The 26392-nt window shown below is 43.3% G+C and overlaps 1 long non-coding RNA gene across 4 annotated transcripts in view; it reads right to left on the bottom strand.

Moving 5' to 3' along the window:
• Window positions 1-26392, bottom strand: part of LOC147025650 (uncharacterized) — a 178549-nt gene that overhangs the window by 84677 nt on the left and 67480 nt on the right. The window contains exon 3 of one of the 4 annotated variants that reach the window (XR_015059619.1): window positions 14814-14953. The exons of the other annotated variants lie outside the window; for them this stretch is intronic. This is a non-coding gene — a long non-coding RNA (uncharacterized LOC147025650). The remainder of the gene's footprint in view (window positions 1-14813; window positions 14954-26392) is intronic. 4 annotated transcript variants of the gene reach the window in all.

Genomic DNA, 26392 nt, shown 5'->3' with positions numbered 1-26392 from the left:
CACATGTACTTTTTCCCAAAAGGATCAACGAAGCAGCTTGGAGAGTGCTCGCCAAGTGGCATAAGCATTCAAGCAAGCACCCCAACAAAATGGTCGATAATAAATGGCTCCCTTGGCACCCAATTGGCAATTACCGAACCATCATATTCAACACAGACCTCCGGGAGATGCCCAAAATGTCACATATGTCCGAATTGGACAAATGAATACTTTGAGGAGTCGGAACTGCTTTTAAGTTTGATTCTGGAGCTTAAATTTTGTAATTCTTCTTAGTTTAAGAGATACTCGTGGTGATCCCATATGCAGAAAAGAAATAAAACAATGAACGCTGATGTCTCTGGGCATTTATAAGCATTGCAATGTTCCTAGCAATCCATAGCTATGATGAACAGCTTGTTGTAAGTTGTGGCCTGTTCCAAGTCAAGGTGAGGTTGAGCAGGCCAAAAAACATGGAAACTTCATACTCCAGTGAGCTTACCCAGGAAACGCCTTCAGACCCCACACAGCGAGGTGGCTGAGGATCGCCAATGAAGGATATAATTAAATAAAGCCGTTAATTACCTTCAAAAGGGGTGTTTTAATTAACCCAAACACCCAATTTTCACTCTTGCACTTCTTTGGAGTTTTCTTCGTATGCACGCAAAGTTTCAGGCTGCTAGGTTTTTATGGTTTTGAAGTCATGGAGGAGACTGACACACAGACGCACACTGACACAGCCTTTTATTAATTCAGATAAGCAGTTGTGGTTGTTTGTTAATTGTTTTATTTTAGTTCATTATATAGGATTGTGGATGTTTGTTCCTCGTTATACTTTAGTTCATTATAAAGGGTTGTGGATGTTTGTTAATTGTTTTATTTTAGTTCATTATATAGGATTGTGGATGTTTGTTCCTCGTTATACTTTAGTTCATTATAAAGGGTTGTGGATGTTTGTTCATTTTTTTATGTTGATTGATTATTATAACAGGTTGTGAATGTTTCATTGTTTTATTTAAGTATATTGTATGGGGTTGTGGATGTTTGTTAATTGTTTTATGTTTGTTGATTATGAAGGGTTGTGGATGTTTGTTCAATGGTACATTTTAGTTTATCATAAAGTGTTATGGATGTTTGTTAATTGTTTTATTTTCGTTGAAAATAAATGGTTGTGGATGTTTGTTAATTGTTTTATGTTAATTGGTGATAAAGCGTTGAGGATGTTTGTTCATCGTTTTATTTTTGTTGATAATGAAGGGTTGTGGATGTTTTTTAATTGTTTTATTTTAGTTGATTATAAAGGGTTGTGAATATTTGTTAATTGTTTTATTTGAGTTGGTTATAAAAGATTGTGATTATTTGTTAATTGTTTTATTTGAGTTGGTTGTAAAAGATTGTGATCGTTTGTTAATTGTTTTATTTTGGTTGTTTACAAAGGGTTGTGGTTGGTTGTAAATAGTTTTATTTTGTCTGATTATAAGGGGTTGTGGTTATTTATTCATCGTTTTATGTTAGTTGATTATGAAGGGCTGTGGGTGTTTATTAATTTTTTTAATTTTCATTGATCATAACAGATTGTCGATGTTTGTTCATTGTTTTATTTCAGTTCATTATAAAGGGTTGTGGATGTTTGTTCGTCATTTCATTTTAATTGATGATAAAGGGTTGTGAGTGTTTGTTAATTGATTTATTTTGGTTGTTTATAAAGGGTTGTGGTTGTTTGTAAATAGTCTTATTTTGGCTGATTATTAGGTGTTATGGTCAGTTGTTTGATTTATGTTTGTTGTCTCTGAAGGGTTGTGGGTGTTTGTTGAATGTTTTATTTTAATTGATCATAGAGGGTTGTGGATGCTTGTTCATTGTTTTATTTTAGTTAATTATGAAGGGTTGTGGATGTTTGTTAATTGTTATATTTTAGTTAATTAGAAAGGGTTGTGAATGTTTGTTAATAGTTTTATGTTAATTGGTGATAAAGCGTTGTGAATGTTTAATTGTTTTATTTCAATTGATTATAAAGGGTTTTTTTGTTTTTTTTTTTTGTTTTTTTTTTGTTTTTGTATACCTTGGTCGAGGCTCGTATGAGAGCTAACACACAACTCACAGCAAGGAGGCATGAGACAAGAGGGGCGGGAGTGGAAGGGACAAAACATTGGGGAACAGACACAGGTGAACTGTGGAAGGGAGAGGGATGGGGATGGGACGGGGAACATGGCGAGGAGAAGATGGACATTACAGGGACTTTCAGGAAGGAAAGCAGGAGAATTGAAGGAAGTGGGCTTGGGTGGATTATCGGGGGTAGAAAAGATCGAGGATTTGGATGGGGGAAGATAAGAGGTGGTGGTGAACAGCTGTTTTGAAAGCCTGGAGGGAAGAATGGGAAAGAATAGAGTGAGGAAGTTTATTCCAAAGGTGGGAAAAAAGAGGAATGAAAGAGTGAAGATGAGCAGTGATTCGTGATTTTGGTAGTTTTACCAGAAGGGGGTTGTTGGCGGACCTTGAGCGCCCTGTGGAAATGTGGTTGGGACAAATCGCAGAGAGAGCAGGGGGGGCAAGGCTGGAGAGGAGTCGGTAGAAGACAGAAAGACCACCGACCAACCTGCGGTGATTGAGTGAGAGGCCCAAAGACTCAGCTTCATTGCGGGAGATGTCGTGGGTTGTGGTTGTTTGTTCATCGTTTTATTTTGGTTGATTATACAGGGTTGTGGATTTTTGTTAATTGTTTTATTTTGGCTGATTATAAAGGCTAGTGGATGTTTGTTAATTGTACTATTTCAGTTAATTAGAAAGGATTTTGGATGTTTGCTTATTGTTCTATTTTAGTTAATTATAAAGTGTTGTGGATGTTTGTTAATTGTTTTATTTTACAGGGTTGTGGTTGTTTAATTGTTATATTTTATCTGATTACAAAGGGTTGTGGTTGTTTGTTAATTGTTTTATTTTGGTTGATTTTAAGGGTTGTGAATGTTTGTTAATTGTTATATTTCAATTGATTATAAAGGGTTGTGTTTTTTTGTTTATCGTTTTATTTTTGGCTGATTATAAAGGGTTGTGGATGTTTGTTAATTGTACTATTTCAGTTAATTATGAAGGGTTGTTGATGTTTGTTAATTGTTATATTTCGGCTGATTACAAAGGGTTGTGGTTGTTTGTAAATTGTTTTATTTTGGCTGATTATAAGGGGTTGTGGTTGTTTGCTTATTGTATAATTTTTGTTGATCATGAAGGGTTGTGGGTGTTTGTTAATCGTTTTATTTCAATTGATAAGGGGTTGTGAATGTTTGGTAATTGGTATATTTTGGCTCCTTACAAAGGGTTATGGTTGTTTGTAAATTGTTATATTTTAGCTGATAAGGGGTTGTGGTTGTTTGTTTATTGTTTAATGTTTGTTGGTTATGAAGGGTTGTGGGTGTTTAATTGCTTTATTTCAATTGATAAGGGGTTGTGAATGTTTGTAAATTGTTTTATTTTAATTGATTATATAGGATTGTGGTTGTTGTTAATTCTTCTATTTTAGTTAATTTTAAAGGGTTTTGGATGTTTGTTAATTGTTATATTTTGGTTGATTAATTATCAAGGGTTGTGGGTGTTTATTAATTGTTCTATTTTAGTTAATTATAAAGGGTTGTGGTTTTTTGTTAATTGTTTTATTTTGGTTGATTATCAAGGGTTGTGGGTGTTTGTTAATTGTTTTATTTTGATTCATTATAAAAGGGTTGTGGGTGTTTAATTTTTTTTCTATTACTTGATTATAAAGGGTTGTGGATGTTTGTTAATTATTTTATTTTAGTTGATCATAAAGGGTTGTGGATGTTTGTTAATTGTTTCATTTTGGTTGATTATAATGGGTGTTGTTTGTTTGTTCATTGTTTTATTTTAGTTGATTAAAAGAGGTTGTTGATGTTTATTCATTATTTCACTTGTTAACACCGTAGTTTTATATTTTTTGGTTTTGCTTTGTTGCAAAAAACGTTTCATATTCAGTTCAAGCTCACAGAGGAGTTTCTACCTAAATTACATGCAGAACAATGACATTAGTAGATATTATTGTACGCTTGCATGAATTGCAAGGGCTTTGCAAGAACATGGACAAAAATATATTCTATGTGGGATTTGAACCGAGGTTCCCTGCATCATGACCATGGCATATTTTATACATATTACACTGTATATGGGAATTTTAACACTTCAAAAAATTGGGAAGAAAGGGGTTCATACCGACATGGACTTTACTATACTTCACTTCATGTTACTTAATTTTGCTCTACTTTATGCGACTTCAGTTCACTTCAATTCTCTTTCCTTTCACTTGCACTTCAGTTCTTCTTCACCTTGGTCCATTTTATATCCACCCTGAAATTGGGGACATCCATCCATCCATTGGGCCCATACTCTGTGCAGTGTTGGTGCTGCCTCAGCAGTCTCCTTGGCTATTGGGCACAATCCTGGACGGGTCGCCACTTCAACACAGTATATCAGCATGCTGGCACTAATTTTTCTGACCTCAGAAGGATGACAGGCAGAGTCAACCCCACCTGGTATTAATTCAACAGCCAATGGGGATTTTGAACTCAGGATCCTAGGATCCCAAATCCACCCACCCGAACCATTAAGCCAACACCAGGCATGAAATTGGGGAGCATTTGTACTTATTGCACCTTTTCAATCTCTTCCACATCACAACTTTCATTTTCCTTTACTTCTTCCAGGTCCTTCTCCAACTTGCCAGTCTGTAAGAACCCTCGCCAGAGGAACCACACATAAAGTGCTGACGTGCTACAAGCGCCACATGGTGGTAGCCGATATTGCACATTATTTTTTTTTGACCAAGTACCTATAAAAAGCTTGTACATTTAGAAAGTGAGTACGTCTATAAAGGACATACTATAAAACCATTCAAAACAATTCCTGGTGAGAGTCTGCAATCTCTGATTGCTCTTTCTAGTTATTGTTATCCATCGGTTATCTGCTCTTCTTGCTGCATGTCCAGCCCAGTTCGATTTCAGTTTTTCATTGTGATCAATATGCAATTGAAATGAGTTTTCTCTTTGATGCATCAGCTTTACTTCTAGTCTTCTTTTGTTATGAGAATACAGCATCTTTCCATGGATCTTCAAAGTCCATGGCTCACTGTGTTCCAATGACCCCAATAGCTGTGACTTCATGCCATTACCAGCAAGGTCAACCATACTGTCACGGTCAAAGAGCATGAACCAGCCGAAGAGATTTCTCTCTCCAACCATCAAAGACAAGTGTGGTGTGGCGATTTGGGGGAAAACCCCCCAATATGAAACCCACAAGCAGATATATGTGGAGAAGATAATAAACGGATCGATTAAGTGAATGAGAATATGGATGTGACTCAAGCAGGATTGTTTAAATGGCCTCCATTTATTCTTTACTTTGGTAGACACTCTTACTTTGTCTAATACTGCACGTGAGTAGAAAGAGGGTAATTCCACAAGGCATTAGCATGGACCGCCACCCAAAAGGGAGGGTGTACAATAGTCACGTGGATTTGACAAGTTTACATTTAGCACACTCATTTTAAGAAAGGGAGGTGTCTCTGGCTTGTTACCCCATGGTCCTTGTGCAGGTGTTTCTAATTTCTGCTCCATTGTAGGAGTTTTTTGCTCTTCACTTGCTCTCATTTCACTCTTCCACAAACTTTGGGGTGGAGTTGTGGAAGAGGGTCAGGAAAAGGGAACGTTGATCGATAAAGAGAAGGGAACTTCCCTTGATAAAGGAACTTATAGGCGAGGGAAGGGGTTGTTGTGAGAGTTCGTCGTTTTGCCTACATAATATGTGTATGATCTTGATTATCCGCAAGATGGCATTGTGCGCACACTAACGGACCAGCTTGCTCTGTTTAAATGAAATGTGCAGCATGGAATACAACACCGTATATGGATTCTGACGTTACTGCAGTGTGTGTGTGTGTGTGTGTGTGTGTGTGTGTGTGTGTGTGTGTGTGTGTGTGTGTGTGTGTGTGTGTGTGTGTGTGTGTGTGTGTGTGTGTGTGTGTGTGTGTGTGTGTTGTACATGTGAGACATAGTTTATACATACCATATAATGTATCAATCCGGATATGTACAAATATACAGTGTAGTGTATACGATGCATATAGTGTATGTGTGTGTGTGTGTGTGTGTGTGTGTGTGTGTGTGTGTGTGTGTATATATATATATATATATATATATATATATATATATATATATATATATATATATATATATATATATATATATATATATATATATATATATATATATATATATATGTATATATATATATGTATATATATATATATATATATGTATATATATATATATATATCTATATATATATATATATATATATATATATATATATATATATATATATATATATTTCTATAAATATAGTTGAAAGTGTGTCTGTCTGTGTGTGTGTTTCTCTGTGACCTATGCACGCGAAAAGTACTGGACTGATCCTCACTAAACTTCACATGCTGACAGAACATGTACCCGGGAGTGTCCCGATGTAAAAGAATTGTACTTCCGACTACCCGTTTCCGAATTATGACGTCATCACCTGATTTCGTAACGTTAATTTTTCAAGTTCAGCCGATTGACATGGGGCCAACGCCATTTGCAATAGAATGAAAAATAATGCGAGTCAATTGAAGACAATGACTTCCGACTTCCCGGTTTCCGAATTATGACGTCATCACCTGATTGCGTAACGTTAATTTTTCAAGTTCAGCCGATTGACATGGGACCAACGGAATTTGCTAGAGAATGAGAAATTAATACTACAGTCAATTGAAGACAATGACTTCCGACTTCCTGGTTTCCGAATTATGATTTATGCATTCGACACACTTGCAAAAATGACCGTATATATATTATACCATATAATGATATAATAATCATCTAAGTCATATTTTATTAACATTTTCTTTGTTCATTATTGGTATAACCATAGTTATAAAAACCATTTTCTTAAATCTTAACATTTTTGAACTCGAGTCTTCTGCATATAAAACATGGCGGGGAAAATATAATATTATAGTGGTGATGAAAAAAATAATAATGGTGGCAGCCTCTACAATTTTACAATTAACTGTGACATGTACTCCTTCAGACCCGCTGTCATCCACGGGATTCCTGTGCGGAGCACGGGTATCCCTGCTAGTATATATATACATATATATATATATATATATATATATATATATATATATACATATATATATATATATATATATATATATATATACATATATATATATATATATATACATATATATATATATATATATACATATATATATATATATACATATATATATATATATACATATATATATATATATATATATATATATATATATATATATATTACAAAGATGACCCCAGGATATTGAACATTTGGGGGGGTTCAGGAGACAGTTGCTCGAAGCACCTTTAAATATGTATGGGTGTTATCATCGGTTTGTACAATAATACCTCATTATACTTATGACGTCCATTAATTAATGACAATCGTGAGATCCTGCTCACACCCTTTCCCGTACTACGCCCCTTCCTACCCCACCCGTCCCATTCCCACGTACTCCCAAACTTCTCTTCGCGCCCCGCCTTCTCGCCACCCCCTTCACGATGTCTGGAACAAAGTGTGGGGGACCAAAGCATGGAGGTGTGAGGACCAAGGTACTGTATATACCTGTGAATGTCAATGCTCATTACTTTATATTTGTGGGATGAGGAAGGTGGGGTATTTCCCCCTCACATTTTCAAAACTTATACAAACTTTAAAAAGATGTTTGAAAGTTGTTAAAATCAAAGTTGCGTTCGTTTTTAGTTGTGACGTCATATAACAACCGATACAACGTTTTATTTGGCGAACGCACACACAGACACGGATATCAATGGGTGATTGGGCTTGTGGGTGTACATCAAGTGGTGATTTTAATCAAACGGTTGTGGATCAAGTGCACGAGGATGTTTGGTTTCATCGCAGGTTCATCACGCGGAGGGTCAGATTTTATTGGTACCTGCACGCATGAAGAGAAAAGCAGAATTGAGCAATTGGTTCAGTTTGTCTGTCTGTCTGTCTGTCTATCTGTCTGTCCACAAACATCAGTTTATGATCGAGGAACAGCTTAATTTCAATTGAATGTTCTAATTTGAAAATGAATCAGAACACAAATCGGAACACGAACCCGCAGGTAAGCGGTACTTTGAATTTGGCAAATTGTATGGAAGTTCATCCAGATTGGGCATGTGCACAGAGGAGGAAGGTATTTGTTTTAGTTTGTCTGCCTATCTGGTAGTTAAACAATTTTAAACTGTTCCAAACAGGAAACTGACTGTTTTTAAGGACGTCTTAAAGTATGCAAACAACGAGCACAAATAACTAATGTAACACGTTAGATAGGGTGATGTAATAGACATTGTGGCAACGGTTGTAAAACGTGGAATAAATTTTCTATTCGACTTTTGCAATATTAATTTTATTATTATTTCATTATACAGTTGAACACTGGAGTACACATCACCTTCTTGACATTTTTAAAACCCTGCCATTTAGCCGTACTTGGAGATGTTAACCCCCCAAACTCTCAGCTCCTTGGACTTTCAACTACCCCACCCTGGGCTCCTTGGAGAAAAATCCGGTCACTCGGGTATATGGAGGTTTGAATAGCGGCTGGTAAACTGGCCACTCGGGTATATGGAGGTTTGAATAGCGGCTGGTAAACTGGCCACTCGGGTATATGGAGGTTTGAATAGCGGTTGGTAAACTGACCACTCGGGTATATGGAGGTTTGAATAGTGGCTGGTAAACTGGCCACTCGGGTATATGGAGGTTTGAATAGCGGTTGGTAAACCGGCCACTCGGGTATATGGAGGTTTGAATAGCGGTTGGTAAACTGACCACTCGGGTATATGGAGGTTTGAATAGTGGCTGGTAAACCGGCCACTCGGGTCGATGGAGGTTTGAATAGCAGCTGGTAAAGCGGCCACTCGGGTATATGGAGGTTTGAATAGCGGCTGGTAAACCGGCCACTCGGGTATATGGAGGTTTGAATAGCGGATGGTAAACCGGCCACTCGGGTATATGGAAGTTTGAATAGCGGCTGGTAAACCGGCCACTCAGGTAGATGGAGGTTTGAATAGCCGCTGGTAAACCGGCCACTCACTTATATGGAGGTTTGAATAGCGGCTAGTAAACTGGCCACTCAGGTATATGGAGGTTTGAATAGCGGATGGTAAACCGGCCACTCGGGTATATGGAGGTTTGAATAGCGGATGGTAAACCGGCCACTCGAGTATATGGAGGTTTGAATAGCGGATGGTAAACCGGCCACTCGAGTATATGGAGGTTTGAATAGCAGATGGTAAACTGGCCACTCAGGTATATGGAGGTTTGAATAGCGGATGGTAAACCGGCCACTCGGGTATATGGAGGTTTGAACAGCGGATGGTAAACCAGCCACTCAGGTATTTGGAGGTTTGAATAGCGGATGGTAAACCGGCCACTCGGGTATATGGAGGTTTGAATAGCGGATGGTAAACCGGCCACTCGGGTATATGGAAGTTTGAATAGCGGCTGGTAAACCGGCCACTCAGGTAGATGGAGGTTTGAATAGCCGCTGGTAAACCGGCCACTCACTTATATGGAGGTTTGAATAGCGGCTAGTAAACTGGCCACTCAGGTATATGGAGGTTTGAATAGCGGATGGTAAACCGGCCACTCGAGTATATGGAGGTTTGAATAGCGGATGGTAAACCGGCCACTCGAGTATATGGAGGTTTGAATAGCGGATGGTAAACTGGCCACTCAGGTATATGGAGGTTTGAATAGCGGATGGTAAACCGGCCACTCGGGTATATGGAGGTTTGAATAGCGGATGGTAAACCAGCCACTCAGGTATTTGGAGGTTTGAATAGCGGATGGTAAACCGGCCACTCGGGTATATGGAGGTTTGAAGAGTGGATGGTATACCAGCCACTCGGGTATATGGAGGTTTGAATAGCAGATGGCATACCAGCCACTCGGGTAAATGGAGATTTGAATAGCGGATGGTAAACCGGCCACTCAAGTATGTGGAGGTTTGAATAGCGCCTGGTAAAACATCCGCTCGGGTCGATGGAGGTTTGAATAGCGGATGGTAAACCGGCCACTCAGGTATATGGAGGTTTGAATAGCGGATGGTAAACCGGCCACTCAGGTATATGGAGGTTTGAATAGTGGTTGGTAAACTGGCCGCTCCAGTATATAGAGGTTGAATACTGGTTGGTAAACCAGCAACTAGGTTATATGGAGGTTTGAATAGCGGATGGTAAAACATCCGCTGGGTATATGGAGGTTTGAATAGTGGTTGGTAAACCGGCCACTCTTTTATATGGAGGTTTGAATAGTGGTTGGTAAAACAGTGGTTTGTGTATATGGAGGTTTCAATCGCAGCTGGTAAACCAACCACTCTGGTATATGGATGATTGGATAGTGGCTTGTAAACCGGCTGCTCGTCTATATGGAGGTATTAATAGCGGCTGGCAAACCGGCCACTCGAGTAGATGGAGGTTGAATAGTGGTTGGTAAACCGGCCTCTCTGGTATATGGAGGTTTGAATAGCGGTTGGTAAACTGGCCACTTCGGTAAATGGAGGTTTCAATAGCGGCCGGTAAAACAGTCGTTTGGGTATATGGAGGTTTCAATCGCAGCTGGTGAACCGGCCACTCGGGTCGATGGAGGTTTGAATAGTGGCTGGTAAACCGGCCACTCAGGTATATGGAGGTTTGAATTGTGGCTGGTAAACCGGCCACTCAGGTATATGGAGGTTTGAATAGCGGCTTATAAACCAGCCACTCAGGTATATAGAGGTTTGAATAGTGGTTGGTTAACCGGCCACTCAGGTATGTGGAGGTTTGAATAGTGGTTGGTTAACCGGCCGCTCAGGTGTATGGAGGTTTGAATAGTGGCTTGTAGACCGGCTGCTCGTCTATATGGAGGTATGATTCGAGTTCAAATGGGTTAAATATGATGGTGTGTAAGACTGCTTCAACAGTGCTAAATGTCCAGAATTATGTTTTAACAATCTTTAAAATCATTATTTTATTTCAATTGAATGATATAGTTGAACACTGCAGAAAGCAAATCACCTTTTTACCAGTTTCAAAACCCTTCCCTTTCAGAGTAGGCTACTGAGAAAAATATTCATGCTCTGAGGGCAGGGTAACTATGAGACCAAGCATTAACACTCATGCCCTGAGGGCAGGGTAACTTTGAGAACAAGCATAAACACTCATGCCCTGAGGGCAGGGTAACTATGAGAACAAGCATTAACACTCATGCCCTGAGGGCAGGGTAACTTTGAGAACAAGCATTAACACTAATGCCCTGAGGGCAGCACAACTGTTTCTGTGTTTCACTATCTGCCATGATCTTTCCTGGGAAAGCCATATTTCCAACCTGGCCTCCAAAGCCAGTCGCCGACTGGGAATCCTCTGTCGTGCAAAGTCCTTCCTCGGCCCATTTGAGCTCCTGACCACAAATAAAGCTTTCGTCCGCAGCCTGATGGCGTACTGCTCTCCCCTCTGGGCTGGTGCTCCTGCTTCCTTCCTTTCCCGGCTTCACGCTGTGGAAACCAAGGCATTTGGGATCATTGGTATCTCCCACGATGAGGCTGAGTCTTTGGCCCTCCTACTCTCTCTCTCACCACAGGCAGGTCGGTGGTCTTTCTATCTTCTACCATCTCCTCTACGGCATCGCCCCCCTGCTGTGTCTGCGATTTGTCCTCACCATATTTCTGCAGAGCACTCAACGTCCGCCAACAACCCCCTTCGGGTAAAACTACCAAAATCACGAATCGCTGCTCACCTGCACTCTTTCATTCCACTTTTTCCCCACCTTTGGAATAAACTCCCTCACTCTGTTTAATCCCATTCTTCCCTCCAGGTCTTCAAAACAACTGTTCACCACCACCTCTCAACCCCCATCTAAATCCTTGATCTTTTCTACCCCGATTAATCCACCCCAAATCCACCTCCCTCAAATTCCCTGCTTTCCTTCCTGAAAGTCCCTGTCATGTCCATCTTGTATTCTCCATGTTCCCCGCCCCATCCCTCTCCCTTCCACAGATCTCCTAATGTCTCTGTTCCCCACTGTTTTGTCCTTCCCTCTCCCGCCACCTTGTCTCATGCCAACCCTCCCCCCCCTCCCCACCCCCCTTGCTGTGCATTGTGTGTTCACTCTCATTTGAGCCACGACATGGTATACAAAAAAAAAATGTTTTCATAACTATTTGGGATTCTTTGTTCTGACAAATGTCGCGGTGCTTGGTCCTATTTGTTCTGTGCCTCTTTATTAAAGATTGTTCCAAAATCTGGATTTTCTTCTGAAAGGAGTTGGCAGGTCTGTAATTGTGCAATGCATGAATAAACCTCGACAGGGACGAGAAACACATCTCAGTGGTGCATCGTCAGTTCTGGGCTGTTCTGTTTGACCTCTCGGCTTTGTTTCTACCCAAGTTTATGGATGCCAGTGTGAAGGGGAAGATCTAGATCTGCAAAACCTGTGATCGTGCTCTAAAAACAAAGGAAAATGCCTGCTCAGAATAAAGCCAACAACAACTGGATCTTGTGGCTATCCCAACGGAGTTGGCCAACCTAAGTCCTTTGGAAATTTGGCTGATCTCACCAAGGATTCCATTTAGAAAAAATGGTGGCCCTCCCTTGTGGCAAGCAACGTGCAATTCAAAGGCCTTCAGTCAACACGAACCCACAGATCTCAAACCTGCGTGCACCTTACTGCCAAAAGGTTGCCATCACAAGCTCTCATGCTTCCTATGAAGCTCAAGAGAAAGCTGAGTTACAATGGTTACTACATTTACCAGTGTGTGGGACCTGCGAAAAAAAAAATCTGCCTGCCTTTCAGTGGTTAAAGGAAAATAATCCACTGTATGAAGACATACAGATCAACACCAAATGGCTGGATGATGCTGCACAAGATAACATTGTTCTCTTGGACATATTTTAATCAGAGCACTGTCCACCACTGCAACAACCAAGCAGTGAAACCAACACTGGACAACCAGATGTACACCAAAGGATCCATTGGGACCATACTCTGTACAGAGCATTGGTGCTGCCAAAGCCGCAAAGCAGATCGTGGGCTTATGGGCAGATCTGCAAAAGCAGATCGTGGGCAAATGGGCAGAATCCTGGATGGGTCGCCACTCCAACACAGGATACTCGAATGGCTCAATCATCCCAGCAAGCTGGTACTCATTTTGCCAACCACAGAAGGACAACAGGCTGTCAACCCCACCTGGTATTAATTAAACAGCCAAACAGGATTTGAACTCAGGACATTAGGATCCCAAGTCTGCCACCTTAACCATTAAGCCAACACAAGGCATAATTGTAGGATTCGCATTATTTTTTACCTAATTAGATACAATGCTAGATGTCAGCTAAATGTTCATTTGTGTCAAAATGAATACTCACATGCATTCTCACATGCAATGGATAAAGATTCCTCAAAGCCAACGCTGGTCAACCAGATGTGCACCAAGGGAATTGTAAGCCTTGCATTATTTGTGCATGCACATACATAAATACCGAGAAAACAACAACGGCACTCAGGAGAGCGCATACCTCCGCCAGGTTGAACAGTTTACCACTGATAGGCCGGATCTGAATCCAGACCTTAACCTAAATCGAATCGACTTGTTCTCATCACCAAACCGACTCATCCACCAAGTTTTGTCATAACTCGTTCACAAATTTTTTGAGATATCCTGCTATACATCAGTTTTAGCCCTATCTCTCAATGGTGATGAATCACTTTTAAAAAAAATTCTCGTGTCCAGATCCAGATCTTCACCAAAATCGAATCATTTCGTCCTTGTCACACACCCAACCTCTCCACAAAGTTTCAGCTGATTGTTCACAACGTTTTGATATATCATGCTCGCAGACAGAGAGAGAGGGTTGAAAACATAGCTTCATGGCATGTTAAGATGGCAGTCCACCTTCAGTGGCGGAGGTCATTACATGGAGGAGGCCATTTGTCCCATCATGCCTGTTCCACACAAACACCAGATGAAAAATAAATCCGTCAATCAAACTTCATTTAATTGTGGGGATTAGGGGGAGGTGGAGGAGTGGGGAAGCAAGAGTGTGGCAGTCTCAGCGATATCACCAGCTGTTAATTTTTTTTTAACTCGAGCGAAGTCGATGGTGCACCATCGCAAATCCTCACGCATCCCACCTAAAACAAAGTTGAAAGATGGCTCCACCATCTTTCCACCAGGAATGATCCAATATCAGCAAAAAGTTCCACCAGGAATGATCCAATATCAGCCATTTACAATCAAATTTTTTAAGGTTCATGTCCGCAAGAGGATTCTCACAGCTTGTGAATGTGCCCACCATGGACTCGGGTTCTCTGCTGGATCACATCTACTACAACAGCTCAAGCACCAACACCTTTGTTGACGTCGTAGATGTCTACAACTCCGATCATGATGCTGCCATCGTATCTATGCCTGTATAAACTACAGTCCAGTCATCGTATCTATGCCTGTATAAACTATAAACTACAGTCCTCTGGTCCAGTCACTTGTTTGTTGTTTTTGGTTATTATGATTTATTTTGTGGTGTGTGGTGAGGTGTGTCCTGGTTCTAAGTCAAACACCTCCACAGCATGGTAACCGGGAAATCGGCGGTGTATAATCACCTGCAGGCTAACGGGGCTATGGTATGGCATCATCTTAATCCAGGATTACAATGAACCCAACCCAGGCACAGGGGGCCAGCTAATGCCATCTCAATATTCCCTTGAGTGCTCACCTTTGGAGAATTTGCAGCACTCCCAGCTGAAGATGAAGTCTCCACAGAAAGAAAGGCAAAGCAAGACAAGGGCCGAGGGAACTGTGGAGATCACAAGACCCCGAGTAGATCACCCCTTGAACTCTTTGGCCTTGCTGCCTCTGTCGAGAGTGGAGTGACTGAATTAGGCAGAGAATGAGAGGTATGGTTGTATGATTGTTACCTTGTTGTTTTTGCCCCATGCATGCGAAGTGAATAGCTCTGTCGGTCTCCATATGTCAGTTTAGGATCGAAGAACAACTTCATTTCAATTGAATGTTATATTTTGAACACAAATCAGAAAACGGATCAGAACAAGAAAACGAACACAGATAAGAACACAAATCAGAACCTGAATCGGAACACAGATCAGAACCTGAATCAGAACAAGGATCAAAACATGGATCATAACATGGATCATAACAGAAAGAACAACACAGAACAAAACCTGAATCGGAACGTGGATCAGAACACAAATCAGGAACACGGATCAGGAACAGAACACGGACCGGAACACGGACCAGAACGCAAATCAGGAACACAACACGGACCGGAAGACAACACGGACCGGACCAGAACATCGAACAGAATACGAATCAGAACACAAATTTGAACCCGAATCAGAATACAAATTGGAATATGGATCAGAAAACAAATCATCACACAGATCAGAACATGGATCAGAACACCAATAAGAATCCAAATCATAACAAGGATCAGAATAGGAATAAGAACATGGATCAAAACCTGACTCGGAAGATGGATCAGAACACGAATCAGAACACGGATCAGAACACGGATCAGAATCAAAATCATAACAAGGATCAAAATAGGAATAACAGGGATAAAACCTGAATTGGAAGATGGATCAGAACACGGATCAGAACACGGATCAGAATCAAAATCACAACAAGGATCAAAATAGGAATAACATGGATTAAAACCTGAATTGGAAGATGGATCAGAACACGAATCAGAACACTGATCAGAACACGTATCAGAACACGGATCAGAACACGGATCAGAACACGGATCAGAACACGGATCAGAATCAAAATCACAACAAGGATCAAAATAGGAATAACATGGATTAAAACCTGAATTGGAAGATGGATCAGAACACGAATCAGAACACTGATCAGAACACGTATCAGAACACGTATCAGAACACGTATCAGAACACGTATCAGAACACGTATCAGAACACGTATCAGAACACGTATCAGAACACGTATCAGAACACGGATCAGAACACGGATCAGAACACGGATCAGAACACGGATCAGAACACGGATCAGAACACAAATAAGAATCAAAATCATAACAAGGATCAAAATAGGAATAACATGGATTAAAACCTGAATTGGAAGATGGATCAGAACACGAATCAGAACACTGATCAGAACACGGATCAGAACACGGATCAGAACACGGATCAGAACACGGATCAGAACACGGATCAGAACACGGATCAGAACACGGATCAGAACACGGATCAGAACACGGATCAGAACACGGATCAGAACACGGATCGGACATGAATCAGAACACAAATTTGAAAATGGATCAGTACATGTATCAGAACATGGATCAGAACAGAAGCCAGGAGATGGATCAGAACCTTAATCAGAATACGGATCGGAACACAAATTGGAATGTGGATTGAAACACGGATTGAAATATGGATCGGAGTACGGATCAGAACAGAAATAATAACATGGATCAGAACCTGGACCAGAATACGGATCAGAACACGAATCGGAACGCGGATCGGAACGTGGATCGGAACGCGGATCGGAACATGGATCAGAACAGAAATTAGGACATGGATCAGAACCTGCATTAGAATACGGATCGGAACACAAATTGGAATATGGATCAGAACACGGATCGGAACATGGAATGGAATATGGATCAGAACACTAATGAGAACACAAATAATAACATGGATCAGAACCTGGATGGGAACACGGGTCGATCGGAACTCAAATTGGAACACGGGTCAGAACATATATCCCTTCCGGTTCTGGGTTTGGAGCGTCGGCAGGTCTCTCTCAGGGCTCTCTGCTGACGATCTCAAAGTTAAGTTTCCGGTTGTTATACGTCCCGTTTTAACTTTTTATTTTCTCACTGACATGTTACTGTGTGTTCCAAGTTCGGTTTTGTTTCAAAAATCGTGCTATTTTGTGAATTTTCGTCGACCTTGTCTTACCGGGTTCCTTGAGGCCTACCCATCCTTCGAATCTTGGTGGACGATCGTGTTTATTCGTATTCTCTCCTTCAATTACCTTCAATTACCTTCAATTCAAAAAAATAATTACAATGATTACCTTCAATTCCTATCTTCCCCACTTTCCCATTGTCCCCCACCCAACCAAACACTGTTTTTTGTGTTAAATCAAAAAAACCAAAAAAAAAACTACCTTTCTCCTTGCACACTCATGAATCCTGGTCCTCCTTCTTCTTCTTCTTCTTCTTCTTCTTGTCCTTCTTCTTCTTCTTGTCCTTCTCCTTCTTCTTCTTCTTCCTCTTCTTCTTCTTCCCCCTTTTCTTCTTCTTCCTATATTCTGCTGGCACACCATCTTTATTCTACCTGAGCTGACCCTCTTTCGCCATTACCTTCACGATTTCTTCCTACAACCCTCCATTCCAGAATCTTACCTGTTCTTCAAAAATACATCAAAAATTAATAATCTTCCTTTCTATCCTTTCGATCTATACACCTCCTGCAACCACGTGTCTCTCCACTTCCTGATACTTTTCATCGACCCAACAGCTTCACTCTGCGTTTACAGTTCCAAATTCACCACACACCTCCACGATTTCACTTCAACCTTCCCTTTTCCGAATGTTACGCAATCCTTATTTAAAATAAATAAATTCACTTTTGACTATACACCTCCCATAGCCACGTGATCTGTTTCCACCCCCTGTGTTTACCGATCCAAATTCACCATTCACCTCACGATTTTTTCTACAACACTTCCATTACCTGATCTGATGCAAACTCTCTCTCTCAAAAAAAAATAATAATAACAATAATAATAATAATAATAATCACGATCTCTTTTCATGCTTCATCTTCCTCTTTCACACGTGTGGTACTCTTTACTGTATCATAATGAACTAATCTTCTACTATTTAAACAGGCTGCTCTCAATTCGACCTTTCCTTCATACCTTACCGAAAAAATCCAACTGTTACAGCGTTTCTTCTCTCCATTCTCTTAATTCACCTTTATTGCATCAATCAAGAAATGTCTTTAATCACATCTCTGACCTAAAACTTAAAAAACCCAGTTTGCTATGAATGTTCACTTCCGTCAACCATTCCTTTTTTCCCAACTTCAGTGCCAACTCACCCCTCTCACCCCTCGCTCTCAAAACAACCATCACACTCTTCTCCCTCCAAGCCTCCCTCTCACCTCTCTGAAAAACTCCTCACTCACCCTTCTCAAAGTTGCCCCCTCCCCTCTCATCCACAAAGCTGCCTCCTTCCACTGCCCTCTCACCTCCATCTCATCACTCCACCTCCTCAAATCCTCAACGACCTTCTGCCCACTCACTCCCCCCCCCATCTTCCCCAGCACCACAGAGCCTTTTCTCCTCCTCATCTGGCCCCTCCTACAGCTATTCTGCAATCCCCCACACTCTTTCAACAACCCTCCTTGCCTCCCTCCCCTCTCCCTTGTCCTACCCTCCCCCTCCGCTCCCAATCCTGCACCCAAAGCCTCCTCCCGTCCTTCTTCATTAACAGTGTGGACTTCAAATATCTGGAGCCTTCGCTCAAACCTTACAAATCTTTCCATACTGGTTGCCACTGACAAACCAGACATAATCTGCCTAACAGAAGCTTTCCTCCCTCAAGACATCTCTGACTCCAAGTATCTCTCCCTGGTTACTCCCTCCTCCGCTATGACAGACCTGAGCCTCGTCCTGGTGAAGGAGTTGCTCTCTTCATCAAAGACTCTATTCCTCACTCTCCATGCACTGACCTCACTCCCCCACACCCCCATGAATACCTCTGGCTAGGGCTTCCCCTCCACTTCCACCTCATGTTTATATGTGTACTGTACCATCCACCTAACAGTGATGACTCCATCTACACCTCACTATCCGAAAACATGGACCAACTTCTATCTTCTCATCCAAACTCTCCCTTCCTCCTATGTGGTGACTTCAATTGTCATCATGCCAGTTGGCTGGGTGTGGGTACCTCTCTCACCTGTCATGGCACTTCAGCAAAAGCTTTCTGCTACTCATTGGGACTGACTCAATCGGTCAACTTCCCGAACCGGATCTCAACCAATGGTACTCTATCTCTTCTGGATCTGATTTTGACAAATCTCCCTGAAAATATCTGCTGCTCTTCCTCCACTCCAATCGGTTCTTCTGACCACGTCCTTGTCAAAGTGGACATCTCTCTGACTATTGTCAGAGAACCAAGCTGTTAGGGTCTCCAAGCAGCCCTCAAACTTATAGACTGGTCTCCTATCGTTACTTTCTCCAACATAAACTCATCCTGAGAATTTTTTCAAAGAAACTTGTTCTCTCTCATGCACAGATTTATCCCCTCTCATCTTCAGTTGTCCTACTCTTCCTCCCGCCCTTGGTTCACTGAAGTTTGTGGAGAGGCAGTTGTCCTGAAACAACTTGCTTTTGCCTCATGGAAAACAAACCCAACTGAGGGTAATCTCAGTTCCTTCCATAAAGCTCAGAACAAGTGTGTGTCTACCCTCAGGAGAGCCAGGAAACAACATCTTTCTAAGCTCAAGTCTGAACTTTCAAACCTCTCTCCCTCTCTCTCCCTCCTCCAAATCCTGGTGGCATCCAATCAAATCTGTTTCTGGTGTATGTTCTCCCTCCATCCCCTCCCTTACCTCAAATGGCCGCACTGCTGATACCGCACGTGAAAAGGCTGAATGCCTAAACTCGGTGTTTGCATCGAAATCTTGTGTCTGAAACCCATCGCTTGCTGTACCTATCTTATCCAGCCACACCCAACTTCCTTGGACTCTGTGTCGTTTTCTCCTGACAAGGTGGAGAGCTTGCTGTCAAACTCGACTCAGATTCTGCAACCAGTCCAGACGGCATCAGCCCGCGTGTCCTAAAAACCGGCTCCTCTGCTCTTGCTCACCCTCTCTCTGTTCTATTCACCCTCTCATTTGCTCAAGGTCATCTGCCATCTGTTTGGAAATCTGTAAACATGACTGCCCTACACAAAAAAGGTGCAAAAACAGATCCCTGCAACTACAGACCAATCAACCTTCTCCCAATCATCAGCAAGATTATGGAATCCATCATTGCTTCAGACATTAAATCCTTCCTCTTCTCCAATGGCCTGATTTAAGATCATCAATTTGGTTTCAGACCAGGTCACTCTACCCTGGATATGCTGCTTCTGCTCTCCCAACAATGGATGGAGGTCCTCAATGCCGGACACATTGTTGCAAATTTGGAAGCTTACTGCACACAACAGCCAGGTCTTGTAGATCAGCTATATCGGTAAGTATGTGTTTCTAGTTTGGGTCCCGTCCTATGTTTAATGGGTGATTAATTGTACGTGCGCTGTGAGTTAGTTTGATAGGATTTAAATTACCAACCACAACAACGAACCCTGCCCTCGCTTCCTTCCACCATCATCCACCGGCACCATTGCATGCGTGCGTGTCAGCACGTACGTGGGCGGAATCCAGTGTGCTGGGGTTTCTCTGGACGTTGGTGTGCTGGCTTCGCCCCAAATATGGGCACCAGCGTTTTGCTCTGGCTTAGCCCCAAATATGGGCATAAGCGTTACGCTCTGGCTTAGCCCCAAATATGGGCACAAGCGGTTCGCTCTGGCTTCGCCCCAAATATGGGCATAGAGCGTTCTCTCTGCCCAATGAGGGAGTGCGAGCGGGAGATAAGAGAAGCGCACGTGGGCCAAACGAGAGTTGTTGTTGAGAGTTGTCTACTGGTCTTGAAAGTAGTTGAGTGGTCGTCTTCTGGTTGTCGGAGGAATTGTCTGCTGGTCTTCGGTCTTCAGACGTCTGGTGGTCTTCTGAAGCCAGTCGTCGCCTTCCTGGTGTCCCGCCAACAGAGCGTCTTCTCTTGTGGCCTGTGTGCCTGCGAGCCTGTCCCGCGAGGATCACCTGCCTGGACTTGGAGCGGCATTGTGTGGCGGGTTCGAGTCCTGCCACACTGGATCGTCGAAAACTGCACGAGGTGGAGAGGTCTGAGAATAGGCTCTGACCTCCAGCTCACCTTTCCTCGAGCTGAAGGCCTCCAATAAAGACCTGACGGGTCCGTTTCTTTTTGGGTGTACGTGTGTTTGTGCCACCAATCTATAAAGTAAAACTGCATAAGTGCTTGTACATAAATCGTTATTCCTTCAGCATTCGGTTAACTCTGCCTTCTTGTGTGCTCCCCTGCCCCATTATAAATAAATATCCCGTTTGTTAATTGTTCCAGCTCGTTTCTGTTTCTTTCATTGGCTTGGCACGGTGTGTGTTAAGAAATAGCGAGGCTGTAAATTGTTCATTTGGTCCGACGGGCCTTGGTAATCTCTGCTCGGGTCACACACAGTTCGGGCTCAGCAACGGCTCGTTCCGCTCGAGGTCCGTCAAGGGTGTGAATTCCCCGGTAGCTTTTTCCGCGTGGGTAATTAGGTATTTTGAAGTTTGGCAATTGACCCAACCCCACGCGGTCAAATTATTGACGTTTCATGGTCCAGTAAGGGACCCGTGCCTTTTGGATAAATTCCGGTGTGTTCGGTGGAGCCGACTCCACTGCTCCCTCTAGCGGTCGTGCTCGCCACCGATACCCGGCCCCGCAAAAATATCACGTGCTTTTGACACGGTCTGGCACCCTGCCCTGATCAGCAAACCTCTTCCTATGGTATCCAAGGCCATCTCCACTCATGGCTCGCAGACTTCCTCTCCTGTCACAGTCAACTTGTGGCCCTAAATGGAGTTCTTTCATCCCCTCTTCCTGTCCAGGCTGCAGTTCCTCAAGGCAGCGTTCTGGGCCCTGTTCTTTTTATGGTTTTCATCAATGATCTCTCCGACTGTCTGGAAAATCCTCTTTATCTCTTTGCTGATGACTCCACCCTCTGCCGTACCATCTGTCATCCCTCAGACCGGCATGCAGCAGCTTCTTCACTCACTGCAGATCTGGGTAAAATCACAAACTGGTCCAACTCGTGGAACATGTCTGTCAATCCAGACAAATCTCACACTCTCACTATGTCTCTCCAAAAGGACCGTTTAGAAAACACCCCCATCTACTTTCTCACCAATCCTCTGGGAGAAGTCCTTTCTTTCAAGCTTCTGGGTCTCACGATCGGCCGTGATCTTTCCGAGGAAAGCCACATTTCAAACCTGGCCTCCAAAGCCTGTCGCTGACTGGGAATCCTCTGTCGTGCAATCCCCTCTGGGCTCGTGATCCTGCCTCTCACCTTTCTCGGCTTCACGTTATGGAAACCAAGGCATTGAGGATCATTGGTATCTCCCGCAATGAGGCCGCGTCTGGGTCTTTCACTCTCTCACTGCAGGAAGGTCGGTGGTCTTTCTGTCTTCTGCCGTCTCCTCTCCAGCCTCGCCCCCCCCCCCCCGCTCTCTCTCTGTGATTTGTCCCCACCACATTTTTGCAGGGTGCTCAAGGTCCACCAACAACCTTCTGGTAAAACTACCAACATCACGAATCACTGCTCACCTTCACTCTTTCATTTGTCTTTTTCCCGCCTTTGGAATGAACTGGGAGCATATAAACCCACACTATCAACCTGGCAAAGATCTGCTTGCATGTATGCATTCTTGTACATGTAGTGACCTTTGCACCTCTCCAGTCGGCTCACTCGGAATCTGATTCATACATGCTACACTCTGGGGAAGCCTTTTAAATTCAAAATGAAACCGTCAGTCCTAAATAGTCCCCTTAATAGATGGGGGGGGGGTGGATGAGGAGGAGGGGAAGGATAGAGGTGAAAAGGAAGGGGGAGGAGAGGGACAGAGGAGAGTGAGGAGGGAGAGAGGAGAAGGAGAGGAGTGTGGGATGAGCAAATTCAGAAGTGAGAATAAAGAAAACAGTCCACGAACTATCTGCGGTGTGCTTGACAAGACAATGGGACTGGGTGGTCTCCTGCTGAGAGATGCCAAAATTCAGAAGTTTCAACGGGAGGGTCTTCGATTATCTCTGATCGAAATGCCTTCCCTACCTACTTCCATCCCTCCCCCTCGATCATTATAAAGGACAAACCACTATGAAGCCAGGTAATGAGGAAGGCGTATTCTTCGTGAGGTCTAATTTACACCTCATTAAGTGCAACCTCCCGCAGGACATACGCGGATGGTGTGGTCACGTCCCCGCTTAGTTGTTGCACTCACGATTTCTAACAGTCAGAGAGCGCCCCCATGTGGACTTCCGCGATGAATCACTCCGTGTCGCCCCTGACTCAGAACTGATGTGGTGACGTCACTAATGGTAATATATTAAAGGTTTCTTCATTTAACAAAATTGGATTTGTGTCGATCCGACTCCAACATAAACAGCATCCTTCATTCAGACCTTAGTAATCTGTACCATTTGCATCGAATGCTGAGTTATGACGTTTGTTGTTCCCATTTGAGCATGTTGCCCATGATTTTGGTAATCACAGGTACAAGTCCCCAATGCGATGTTGATTGGTCCATTGTCTAATGACACACACTGTACTTGCTATTGCTCTACATTGATGTCTCCTATCGGCCTTGTCGTGCGCGTGATTTATGTACAACATCCACTCTGAGTAAAGTCATTATCAGTAAGAGTAATTTTTATGTTCACCTTGACGAGTACAAATGTTTCTTTGACTGAGCTGATGATTGATTCTTCAGGCAGTATAAGAGATGTTACAGTATCTCCAAGAGACCGGTGTGATGCTGGAGATCCAGCCCATAGGGGACAGCAGTACTCCATCGACTGATGGACAAAGGCCTTGGATGCTTTGAAATTCAGATTTACCATTGAAGTACTTGGAACAATGGACGATGCCCAGTCTGTCGCTGTCGTTGGAGGCCCAAGTGGTCGTAGCTGATGTTGAGGACTATACATCTGAGACACTGAACTGTTTCCAGTGGTTGTAGAAATCGATAGGTGGGTTATTTTGGCAACCATTCCCAGGAGACAGGATGGGAATGAGAGATATTCCTGGATTGAATGACATATTCCAAGTGTCAGACCTTGCTGGCGGTATGTTAGCCTAAAGGTACGCACACTCGCCTCTCACCTGTGTACCTGGATTTGAATCTAGACCCAACTATAAACTGTCATTCCAGTGTTTCCCAATAAGGGTGATTCATCAATGTGTGTGCCATCCTTCAGATGGACGTTCAACTGTGCGTCCTGTCTGCTGGCATTAGTTAATGGATGTTAAAGATCCCGCAGTGTCCTTCATGAAGAGAAGGCGAGCTATCGCCGGCACAATGGCCAAAATTACTGAAAACTTTCTGTCCTAACCTTGCGTTCCCTCTGTCCCAAGTGAATCAAGTGCAAAAGGGTCAACCCCCCCAATGGGGTTGCTACGCCCCTTCGCTGGGCATGCGGAGTAGTAGTAGTAGTAGTAGTAGTAGTAGTAGTAGTAGTAGTAGTAGTAGTAGTAGTAGTAGTGGTGGTGATTCAGCAATGTGTGTGCCGTCCCTTATATGTCTAGAGATATAGCTCTGACCTCGTCTTTGACATTCAGAGTCTTCATCCATTGTTGAGCGAAAGAGAAGCGTAGCTTATCCAGAGTTGAGTGGCTGCGATACAATCCATCGTGGTGATCAGGGGTCAGGCCATTTGAGAAGAGGACAGAATGCATGTCAGCTGAACGATGACTTCCTTGACTTCACTTACAATTGCTAAGCCTGGTGTTGGCTTAGTGGTTGTGGTGGGTGGATTGGGATCCTCAGATCCTGAGTTTGAGCCACGTTGGCAGCTGAATTAACACCAGGTGCGGTTGACTCAGCCTGTCATCCTTCTGAGCTTGGTGAAATAAGTAACAGTGTACTGGTACAGGGGCATAACATCAGTGGCACAGCTGTGCTCCAAGAAATGATGGCTACCCCGCAGCCAAGCTGCCATATGCAAGAACAGAGAACTTGTAATTGGAAGTAAGCTTAGTCGTATGTGGATGAGAAAATTTGTTTTTGCACCATTTTTTATTATCGGAGTGATGTTGCCATTTTTCCAGGCAGATTGAAGATGGCCGAAAGGGTGGGTTGAAGAGTACAGACAAAGGAGAAGGAAGAGCAGCAGAACAGGACTTGAGAAGACGGACACTAATGCCTCCATCACTGAGGCTGGAGAGGATTTGAGAAGATGGGCACTGATATCATCTGGGCCCATCACTGAGGTTGGACAGGACTTGAGAAGGTGGACACTGACATCATCTGGGCCCATCACTGAGGCTGGACAGGATTTGAAAAAATGTACACCGATGCCATCTAGGCGCATCACCGAGGCTGGACAGGATTTGAGAAGGTGGGCACTGATGCCATCTGGTCACATTGCCAAGGCTGGACAGGATTTGAGAAGGTGAACACTGATGTCATCTGGGCCCATCAATGAGGCTGGACAGGATCTGAGAAGGTGGACATTGATGCCATCTGGTCCCATGGCCAAGGCTGGACAGGATTTGAGAAGGTGAACACTGATGTCATCTGGGCCCATCAATGAGGCTGGACAGGATCTGAGAAGGTGGACACTGATGCCATCTGGTCCCATGGCCAAGGCTGGACAGGATTTGAGAAGGTGGACACTGATGCCATCTGGTCACATTGCCAAGGCTGGACAGGATTTGAGAAGGTGAACACTGATGTCATCTGGGCCCATCAATGAGGCTGGACAGGATCTGAGAAGGTGGACACTGATGCCATCTGGTCCCATGGCCAAGGCTGGACAGGATCTGAGAAGGTGGACACTGATGCCATCTGGTCCCATGGCCAAGGCTGGACAGGATTTGAGAAGGTGGACACTGATGCCATCTGGTCCCATGGCCAAGGCTGGACAGGATTTGAGAAGGTGAACACTGATGTCATCTGGTCCCATGGCCAAGGCTTGACAGGATTTGAGAAGGTGGACACCGATGCCATCTGGTCCCATGGCCAAGGCTGGACAGGATTTGAGAAGGTGAACACTGATGTCATCTGGGCCCGTCAATGAGGCTGGACAGGATCTGAGAAGGTGGACACTGATGCCATCTGGTCCCATGGCCAAGGCTGGACAGGATTTGAGAAGGTGGACACTGATGCCATCTGGTCCCATGGCCAAGGCTTGACAGGATTTGAGAAGGTGGACACCGATGCCATCTGGTCCCATGGCCAAGGCTGGACAGGATTTGAGAAGGTGGACACCGATGCCATCTGGTCCCATGGCCAAGGCTGGACAGGATTTGAGAAGGTGGACACCGATGCCATCTGGGCCCATCACTGAGGCTGGGAGAGATCGTTCTCTTCTTTCTCAGGTTTAAAAAAAAAACCCACGGTGACCTCGAGACATTAGGTTCTAGTGGGTAAAGGTGGATGTGGAGAGGAACCATGGGTTTGATTGACGATCTGTTTGCCA

Source organism: Eptatretus burgeri, chromosome 6 (assembly GCF_056783735.1).
Source record: "Eptatretus burgeri isolate ZD-2024b chromosome 6, Ebu_testis_v1, whole genome shotgun sequence".
Taxonomy (NCBI): Eukaryota; Metazoa; Chordata; class Myxini; order Myxiniformes; family Myxinidae; genus Eptatretus; species Eptatretus burgeri.
Note: the sequence above shows the minus strand (reverse complement) of the source record. Positions and strands in the feature narration are given on the sequence as shown.